The 9467-nt window shown below is 49.0% G+C and overlaps 1 protein-coding gene across 2 annotated transcripts in view; it reads left to right on the top strand.

Annotated features, from left to right (window-relative positions):
* Window positions 1–8859: 8859 nt before the first annotated feature.
* GDNF (glial cell derived neurotrophic factor) overlaps window positions 8860–9467 on the top strand; it is a 39638-nt gene continuing 39030 nt past the window's right edge. The window contains exon 1 of one of the 2 annotated variants that reach the window (XM_081945293.1): window positions 8860–8971. The gene's annotated coding sequence lies outside the window, so the exon portion shown is untranslated. The remainder of the gene's footprint in view (window positions 8972–9467) is intronic. The other variant, XM_081945294.1, reaches the window with a different exon arrangement.

Genomic DNA, 9467 nt, shown 5'->3' with positions numbered 1-9467 from the left:
TTTTTAATGTTGTACGCCGCCCTGAGTCCTTTTGGAAAAGGGCGGCATATAAATCCAAATAAACCTGAAACCTGACTAACACCGCCCCCATCTATTCTCTACCTTTCAAGTCCCTGCTGATTGGGAGGGAATGGGGATTTTGCAATATCCTTTCCCTGCCGTGCCCACCAAGCCATGCCACGCCCATCAAGTCATGCCCACAGAATCAGTAAAAAATTTGAATCCTACCACTGGGTGAGATGGGTTGGCATGGCTGGGATGGCATGGGATGGCATGGGATGGAACAGAACAGAACACTTTATTTGGCTAAGTGTGGTTAGATACACAAGAAAATTTTCTCCAATGCATAAGCGCTTGATGTACATGCAAAACAACTGAGTAATAATAATCATAATAATGATGCCAATAAGTAGAAGAGATGAGAAGGATAATAGTAATGCAGCCCTACTATATAGGTAACAATTCTTAGACATAAGACAGTATTGTGGGAATTAGATGTTCAGCAGAGTGATTAGGTGTTCCTGCAGATGGTGTCTCTGGGCTAGAATTAGGAAAACCTGAATCGGGTCTATTTCAGCCAACGATTGCTTGTGGATAGTTTTGGAACAATCACCTGTCCTCCATTTCACAGGGACGCTGAAGCCAGCAGAGAAAGTGCTGTACTAACCACTAAAAGTTCTGAAAGAAACGTGGTCATAGCGTAGGAAGGTAAGGTCCCAATTGTGGTCGTAGGTCAAGAACTACTGTATTTTTCAGAGTATAAAATGCACCTTTTTCCCTCAAAAAAGAGGGTGAAAATCTGGGTGTGTCTTATACATTGAATACAGCATTTTTTTGCCTCCTGAAACCCCACCCCCTTTACCATTTTGGCCTTGCATAGCCTTTATGAGGCTTTCAGAGTGCTCCTGGGGGCTGGGGAGGGCAGAAATGACCAAAAAACGGAGCTTGTTTTGCTCAATTTTGCCCCCCACCAGCCCACAGGATCACTCTATAACCCTCCTAAAGGATATTCATGCCCCTTTTTTAAAAAAAAAAAACGGATCGGTTTTGGGAGGAAATGGGCTATTTTTTGCTTGTTTTTGACTCCCCCACCCCCCAGGAGCACTCTACAAGCCTCCTAAAGGCTATTCATGCCCTTTAAAGGGGGGGCTGTTTTCACGAAAAACGGGCCATTTTTGGGAAGTCTGCAGAGTGCAAAAACTTTTTTAAAAAATTTGCCTCTTCAAAATCTTGGTGCGCCTTATACTCTCAAAAATACGGTAGTTGCATTCAAGGAAGTGGCTTGGAGAAACACAGCAACTCTGTTCGGACTGATTTGATAGATACACACTTTTGATCAGCCTCCTTTAAGTGACAGCTTACTTACCCAAGTCACATTCCAATGAAATAGCATAAGAACCAGTGGTGGGTTTCAAATTTTTTTGGAACCTACTCTGTGGGTGTGGCCTCCTTTGTGGGAGTGGCTTGCTGGCCATGTGACCGGGTGGGAGTGGCTTGCCGACCATGTGACCGGGTGGGAGTGGCTACGCGAGTGGCCCACGTCAGCCCGGCGCTTCATCGAGGAAAGGCCCAGGGGCCTTTCCTCGGCGAAACTAGCCTCCCGACGGCCGTGCGTTCCACACGACCCAGGCGCTTCGTCCCGGAAAGGCCCAGAGGCCTTTCCTGGGTGAAACTAGCCTCCCGACGGCCGTGCGTTCCACACGACCCAGGCGCTTCGTCCCGGAAAGGCCCAGAGGCCTTTCCTGGGTGAAACTAGCCTCCCGACGGCCGTGCGTTCCACACGACCCAGGCGCTTCGTCCCGGAAAGGCCCAGAGGCCTTTCCTGGGCGAAACTAGCCTCCCGACGGCCGCGCGTTCCACGCGAGCCCGGGGTTCATCCCAGAAAGGCCCAGAGGCCTTTCCTTGGCGAAGCTAGCTGCCCGCCGCCCGCACGGCCCACGCCAGCCCGCCGCTTCAGCGAGGGAAGGCCCAGAGGCCTTTCCTTGCCAAAGCTAGCCTCCCGCCCCCCCCCTCGCGCTTAGTTGCTTACCTGAGGAAAGCAGCAAGCTCCTGGAAGGCGAAGAGAAGGGAGTTTTGAAATGGAGGACCCGCTTTTAAACGGGTCGCCTCCAGCCCGCTCACTGATTGGCTGGACTCCAGCCAATCAGTGAGCGGCTGGCTGGGCTAGCTAGTTTAGTGCGGATGGGCGGGGGAGCGAGCGAGCTGCATTGGGACGGCAAGGGCGATTGAGCAACAGGACCGGTGCCGGTTCCCAGAAGTTACTTCCGGGTCCAGTTACTTCCGGGTTCGGTCGCCAACCAGTTCGCGCGATCCGGTGCGAACCGGTAGGAACCCACCACTGATAAGAACTATCCATAATGATTTGGAGCATCTGCAAAGGGTGTGTGTATGTGTCTGTCTGTCTGTCTGTCTGTCCAAAAGAGTCAATTCAATTGTGTGTGTCAAAAAACAGTCAATTAGTCAATGAGCATGTCTATGGAGATTCTCAGTCATCCAGGTCATGGTTGTCCCAAAGGTGCTTTTTCCAAGAGGCAACTGGACTTTCTGGTTTTTCTTTGAACAATTTTTCACTTCTCATCCACAAGAAGCTACTTCAGCTCAATGAACAAGGATTAAGCAAACCATGATTGGGCAGGTTTACATTGCTTTCTGCAACCTAATTGCATTACAGCATTTCAAATCTGACCAGGCTCAAGGTTGACTCATCCTTCCATCCTTCCGAGGTGAGTAAAATGAGGACCCAGATTGTTGGGAGCCATAGGCTGACTCTGTAAGCCGCTTAGCAAGGGCTGTAGAGCACTATAAAGTGGTATATAAGTCTAAGTGCTATTGCTATTGCAGTCTATCTCAGCCCACTGCTAGGAGTCCAATCCTGACCAGCTCAAGGTTGACTCAGCCTTCCATCCTTCCGAGGTGGGTAAAATGAGGACCTTGTTTATACAAGGTCAGCAAGAGGCTGACTCTGTAAACCACTTAGAGAGGGCTGTAAAAGCACTAGGAAGCAGTATATAAGTATAAGTGCTATTGCTATTGCTTTTGTGTACATAAAAATAGTCAGAGGTTTGATCATGCAGGGGCGGATGCCATCTTTTTTTTTTTTTTGACCTATTCTACAGATACCCCCCTGCATTGCCCTCCCTTGGAATCTTACTCACTTTGTGATCACTATCAAGTAAGGAATATATTATCCAAACTACTGTGAACCAGTGCAACCTTCACAGCTATCCTCTGGGAAGATGGTGAGATATTTGGAGATTACCACAAGCATTTATGCTGAACTCCCAGTGAGATTTGTGTTGATGAAAAAGGCATAGATGTTGCCAAGCCACGTGTCAATGAACCCAGTAGCAACATGTGGCAGCCATACACAATTACATCCAATTAGCCCTTGAAAACATGTCTTTAGTAAGACATTCTTGAAGTATTTGGCTAGAACAGGCATTCTGATACTGTAAATGAGTGAAAATAATTCAGTGCACTAAGTTTAAACAGTTGTTGGAGGACTGAGCTTGAAGTATACAAGAACAACACAACACAACACTTGACATAAATCATCGTTTGTGTAACCATAGTTCATTAAATAAGTTATTTCCCCATATAGTTCTGTCCTTTTATGGTCCATGTCTAGGGGGGGGGGGCTTCAAAAATTTCAGCAATGGGTTCTCTGCCCGGTTGCTAGGTGGGCATGGCCTAGTCAGTCGCCTGCACCAGGGTGCGGGGGGGCAGTTTTTGCCTTCCCCAGACTCCGGAGGCTTTCCTTGAGCCTCTCGGAGGGCAAAAACTGCTTCCCGCAGGCTTTAGAGCCCCCCCCCCAAGAGCCCAGAAATGGGCCCATTTCGGGACTTCCTGAACTTCCAGGAGGCCCATTTTTCCCCCTCCCCAAGCCTCCACGCGGGCCTTGCACTTACCTCACATCCAAAACGGGAGGCGTGGAGACTCCTGGGAGGGGAAGGGTGGGAGGGGAAGGGTGGGGTGGGCGGGGCCAGCCAGGGGTGGGATTTGGAGGTTCTCCGAACCGGCCATAATGTTAGCTATGGGTTCTCCCGAACCCGGGCGAACCCATAGCAGCCCACCGCTGTCCATGTTTTGGATCGAGAAAACAATTGGTTTGAAAGAGGGGTAAAAATATATCTATCTCTGTCAGAATTGAACAACAGTGGTGGGAGGAATAACATGCCACTTATCTCCAGTTAAAAAAATAGCCCTTGTTATTTTTTTCCAAGAAGATTCCACAATCAATTGAACCCTGATTCAGGTGCCCCAAGGCAGTGGTGGAATACGACCAGCAGGCCCCGGTACGGGTGTACCGGTGCCTGCTGGGAGCACCAGGTACCATTCTGGTACGGTGCTCCAGAGGGCCCCCCGCCTGCCTGCGCTCCTTACTTGTATTTGAGCTGTTTGCGGCTTCCCCGCACGCGCATGGAGCGTACGCCGCCTGCGAGATGCTCCGCTGAGCAGCTGGAGCGCCGCTGAGGAATTGCGGATCATTGCAGGCGGTAAGTATGCGTGCACACGTGCTGCATGTATTCATGTGGTGGACGCCCGGTCCTGTTGCACCATACCGGTTGCAATGGGATCCAGAACCCACCACTGCCCTGAGGGCACAGATAAGCCCCCAAGTGGCTTCAACAGCTCTCAGAAAGAGCACTAACGACCAGATGACTGCAAAGAAATACAATCCTTCCATTCCCCACCCCACCCCATCCTATCAGAACCTATCCTTCCATCTCCCCACCATCAGAACTGATGAAGCTTCTTGGATGAGAAGTGAAACATTTTCTTCTTCCTCCTCAAGGAAAAAAAAAACAATCCAGTTGCCTTTTGGGGAAAAAAAAGCACCTTTTTAATTTCTGTCCTATTCTTACATAGTTCTGTCCTATTAAACCAATTTAATAGGGCTAGCATGGCTTGGAAGATGACTTTAGGGAACGACTTCTTTCAAAGTAAATTCTTTGCTTCCATCTTGAGGTCACTGGGAGTTTTGCAGCACGTGAGTTGGAAGGTTTTAAATTGTTTTGCTTCTTTTAGAAAAATATATTTGGAACCCACACCAATGAATAGCTAACATTTAAAGAGTTACACATTTTTGAGCTAACTCTGGTAAGTTTGAGGAATGCATGAAACCCCTTAATTAATATAGTCACCTAAATGAAAGAAGAATCTGAACTTAAGCAGAAAAGTGTAGACAAAAATTCCTGTGGACCTATATTGTTATTTGTATTTGAGATCAACCCGAAAAAAATGTTGTCCTCCCCACAAAAGTGAGTAGGCAGATATTTGTTTTTAAATCCCTAATGTTCTAATAGGAGATGCACAAACACTGATTATTTTCTTTATCATAGGACGCATTATGAGCTTTAGACCACAACCGCTGTCTAGAAACACTGGTAGGATACATATAGCTTTCCAGACATCCCTGAATTAAAATTCCTTGAGTTTTAAGTCAAAATAGCCAATTGGGAGGAATGTCGAGGGGAGTAGTTTGGCAATAGATGGAAAATCTCACGTTCCCATGCCTGTGAAAATATTGTATTATTAGCCCATGATTTGCCAGGGTTTTTTCAACATCAAATCCTAAACCTATCTCTGATCCATCTAGTTCTAGACTGAGGACAGGTTTATCTAGTTGATTTCATTCTTATTTGGCCTCTACTACTGTCTCCAGTCCCAGGCCATCAATATTTCTTCCAATTCCAACCCATGAAATACCCACTGGAATTTTTATCCTTCCAATTTTATCCCCAATCACTCAGAAATCCTTACATTGCTTCCTAAGAGATTGTTCTAAGACTTATTGGCGGGGGGGGGGGATAAAACATTTTAAATACTTAAAATATTGCCATATCATTAAGGGCATTGTTCATATTGAATTATGTTTTAAGTTTCCTATGTATCGTTAGAATACATAGAAGAAAAGAGAGATTACAGACATGCAGGTCTAAAACTCAGGTATGCTAATTAAGGGGGGGACCCTATAAATTATACATGTGTTATATAATATATACTTTCCATTAATTTATAAATTGCATTTACACTGTCTCCCATTAGCTTGCTGTCACTTATAAAATCTGAGCTTAGTCAAAAGATCTAATGCCAAAGTTAACAACTTACTCCTGTATTATCTGCCTGCCCTCTTAGGTCCTTAATGGGGACAGCTACCTCTAGTACTTTAAATATCAGCAGGACATTCTATTCTATCTATGGAGAGACCATACTCAAATATTTGTCACTGCAGTTGAGACTGGCCTCTTCCACGTTACGTTTTAAGAAAGGGAGTTAAATCTTTTAGATGATTTCATGCTTAATTTTAATATTTCCAAAATGTAAATGGTTTTTTTTAATTTATACATCACACACACGAGAGAGAGAGAGAGAGAGAGAGAGAGAGAGAGAGAGAGAGAGAGAGAGAGAGGGAGAGAGAGACTCTTTGTAAGCTATCCAAAACTATCCTAACAGCTTTGGATAGCTTACAAATAATATATTAGCTATCCAAAGCTGTTAGGACAGCAGGATACAGTTAGTATGTATTTATAAATAAATCAGCTTACATTAGTTTTCAGTTTTCCATTCTTTATCATACAGGAAGACTGTCTTTGTGGTGTCACAATGGTACTAATGTGGCCGTATATTGAATAACAAGGAAAAGAAAAACAAATGGTGACAGCAAATCTATCCAGATCAACAGAATTCTTCTGAACTAATGTTTGTGCTGCAGAATTTAAGGTAGACCATCTTCACAATTCAGTACAGTTTATGGAAGTCCAGCAATGCAATTTTAAAAGTGCATGTTAGAAGTCGCAGTAGGCTTCTGAATTGTATCTCTTGGTCATCCTTCAGATAAAAGCACCAATTGCTTGACATTTTCACAAAACCTCGCATCAACGTATTTTGGCTGGATTTTACAAATCTGTGGCTGAGTTTCCCCAATGCGCCAAACCATGAAATAGCAGCCCTACCAGCTTGGCCACCACATCAGGCTCAACTGTGGCTAGCAAGTTTGTTGCTTCTGTTGCCAGTGATGAACGTCAGTTAAAGTTGGTGCAATTTCAGTGTTTCTCAAACACAGTTGTGGCAAAGAACATCTGAAGATGCTTCCAAAACTCCTGGCTGGAAAAGGTTCGTCCACTCGATCCAAGCATTCATGTTGGAGTTCCTCTCCTCGCCTTCGTCCTTGGGCTGCTCCAGCAGGTCCAGGCAGAGGTTTCTACACCTGAGGCTAGGAGGCGGGGCTCTATGGGCGGGGCTTCGAAGAAAGGAGCGCCTCCCTCCACAGCTTCCCCCCCCCCATTTACCTGCTTCTCGGCTCCTTGGACGTCACCTGCCCGTCGGTGGGGAAGGCAGGGCGAGAGCGAGCGCAGCTGGGCTCCAGCCTCCGGTCGACCGGACCTTTTGAGCGCTTAGTGATGCCAGGGCTTTGGAATGGGGGGTGGGGGGAGGAGGCAGCGGGGCGGCTTCCACCAAAGTGTGGTTTTAGGTTACCTCGGCAAGAAAATGTAAGCCTAAGATGCAGGGCCAACTTCAGAAGGCTTCTCCGTTGCTTGCCATGTAAATAATACACGATGGGTCGAGCCGCTGACTTCAGCCGAGAGATATTTGCTGGAGCTTCTAGCGTTATTTGATGTGTGTGTGTGTGTGTGTGTGTGTGTGTGTGTGAGAGAGAGAGAGAGAGAGAGAGAGAGAGAGAGAAAGAGAGAGAGAGAGAGACCAGCTAGTCTGTCTATGCATCTCTCTCTCTCTCTCTCTCTCTCTCTCTCTCTCTCTCTCTCTCTCTCTCTCTCACTCACTCACTCACTCACTCTGTGTGTGTGTGTGTGTGTGTCTGTCTGTCTGTCTGTCTGTCTCTTTCTCTCTCTGACTCTGACTGTGTGTGTGTGTGTGTGTGTGTGTGTGTGTGTGTGTGTTTAGGTCGCGGGCGAATCAGAGGCGCCGCTGTAAGAACGTCACCGACCTCGAGCCCTATAAAGGCACCTCCAGTCTCACTTTTCCCTGGCAAAGAGACCGGGCAGGCGTGTGTTTTCGACGGCTGGAGCGCCCACCTCTGCCCCCTGGTGTAAACGCGTGAGCTACACCTCCCGAGGCAGGAGATCGACCGCTTTCCTTCCCTCTTTCCTTTTCCTTTCTCCTTCTTTTCTTTCTCTCTCTCTCTTTCTTCTCCCCGTCCTCTTCGATTTCCTGCGGATTTTATACCGAGTTACCTGGGCGAGGAACGAAGCGCCCGAAGCGCCCGTCCGCCTTCGCCACCAGGGTGGATTTGCAAGAGCCGCCGTTGACCGGCCCTTGGGAGCGACACGGCGTCGCACGTGGATCTATCTCGGGCGTCCGCTGGCCGTCGCAGCCCCGCTCCACCACCTCCGGAGAGCCCTGCTTTGCCTGGATCCCCTTCCCGCCGGCCCGCCTCGCTTTCTCCAGGGCTCCCCGCAGCCGCCTCCTCTTCCTCCGCCGCCCGCTTCTCCCTGGACCAGCTGGCGTCGCAAGCCCCCCCTGATGTCTCCACGGGACTCCCCGCCGCTGTTGATGGGGTGTCTCTCTCCGCTTTCCAGCCAGCGCCTTGGCAACGGTAGGATCCCGAGCCAGCCTTTCCTGTCAGGCGGCGCCCGGCGCGGCCAGCCGGGCTTCTCGCCCCGTCTGTCCTGAGCTTGGAAGTGCGCGAAACCCGGCTCGCTCGGAGCCCCAGCGCCCCCCCCTCGGGGGGGAAGGAGGGAGTCCCCGGCTGCACCTGCGGGGGGAGGGCGCGGAGCCGCAGCAGAAGCTCCCTCCCCCGCCTGGATCGCCAGCGCCAAGTCAGCCGAAGGCAACCCCTCTCTCTCTCTCTCTGTCTCTCTCCCACCCCAACCCACCCACCCCCCGCGCGCCCACCCACTTGGAGGATCGCGGGCGCCCGGGGCTTCTTTTCGCATCTCTCGGAGCTTGGAGAGCGGGCAAGTCTGGCGTTCATGTCACCCCGGGGCCTGGGAAGGAGACCAGCTCAAAGGTAAGGAGGAGGAGGAGGAGAAGTCGGCCGGCCGGCCGGCCAAGCAGCGACCCACCCAAGGCTCGATTCGGGAAGCTTCGAGGGTTTGGGGACAGGTTGTGCGCCGCGGGTTGGGGAGGGACGGCGTTTGGGATTTGCTGCTAGGGCAGAATTTGTGAACTAGGTGTGAAGGATCTGTTTCCCTCTCTCTCCCTCTTTCTTTCTCTCTCTCTCTCTCTCTCTTTCTCTCTCTCTCTCTCTCTCACTCACTCACTCTTTCTCACCCTCCCTCTTTCTCTTCCATTCTCTTTCTCTCTCTCCCCTCTTTCTCTCTCCCTCTCCCTCTTTTTCTTTCTCTCTCTCTCTCTCTTTCTCTCTCCCTCTCTTTCCTTCTTTCTTTCCCTCTCTTTCGTTCCCTCTCTCCTATCCTCTTTTCTATCCACAAAAGTGTTGTTAGCAGAGCTGAGCGTGCATCTTATCTATTCGATCTGGGCTGATTTCTTTTTCTCCCCGCAAC

The sequence above is a fragment of the Natrix helvetica genome (genome assembly GCF_964273705.1).
Source record: "Natrix helvetica genome assembly, chromosome: 2".
Lineage (NCBI taxonomy): Eukaryota > Metazoa > Chordata > Lepidosauria > Squamata > Natricidae > Natrix > Natrix helvetica.
This window is presented reverse-complemented; position numbering and strand designations above follow the sequence as displayed.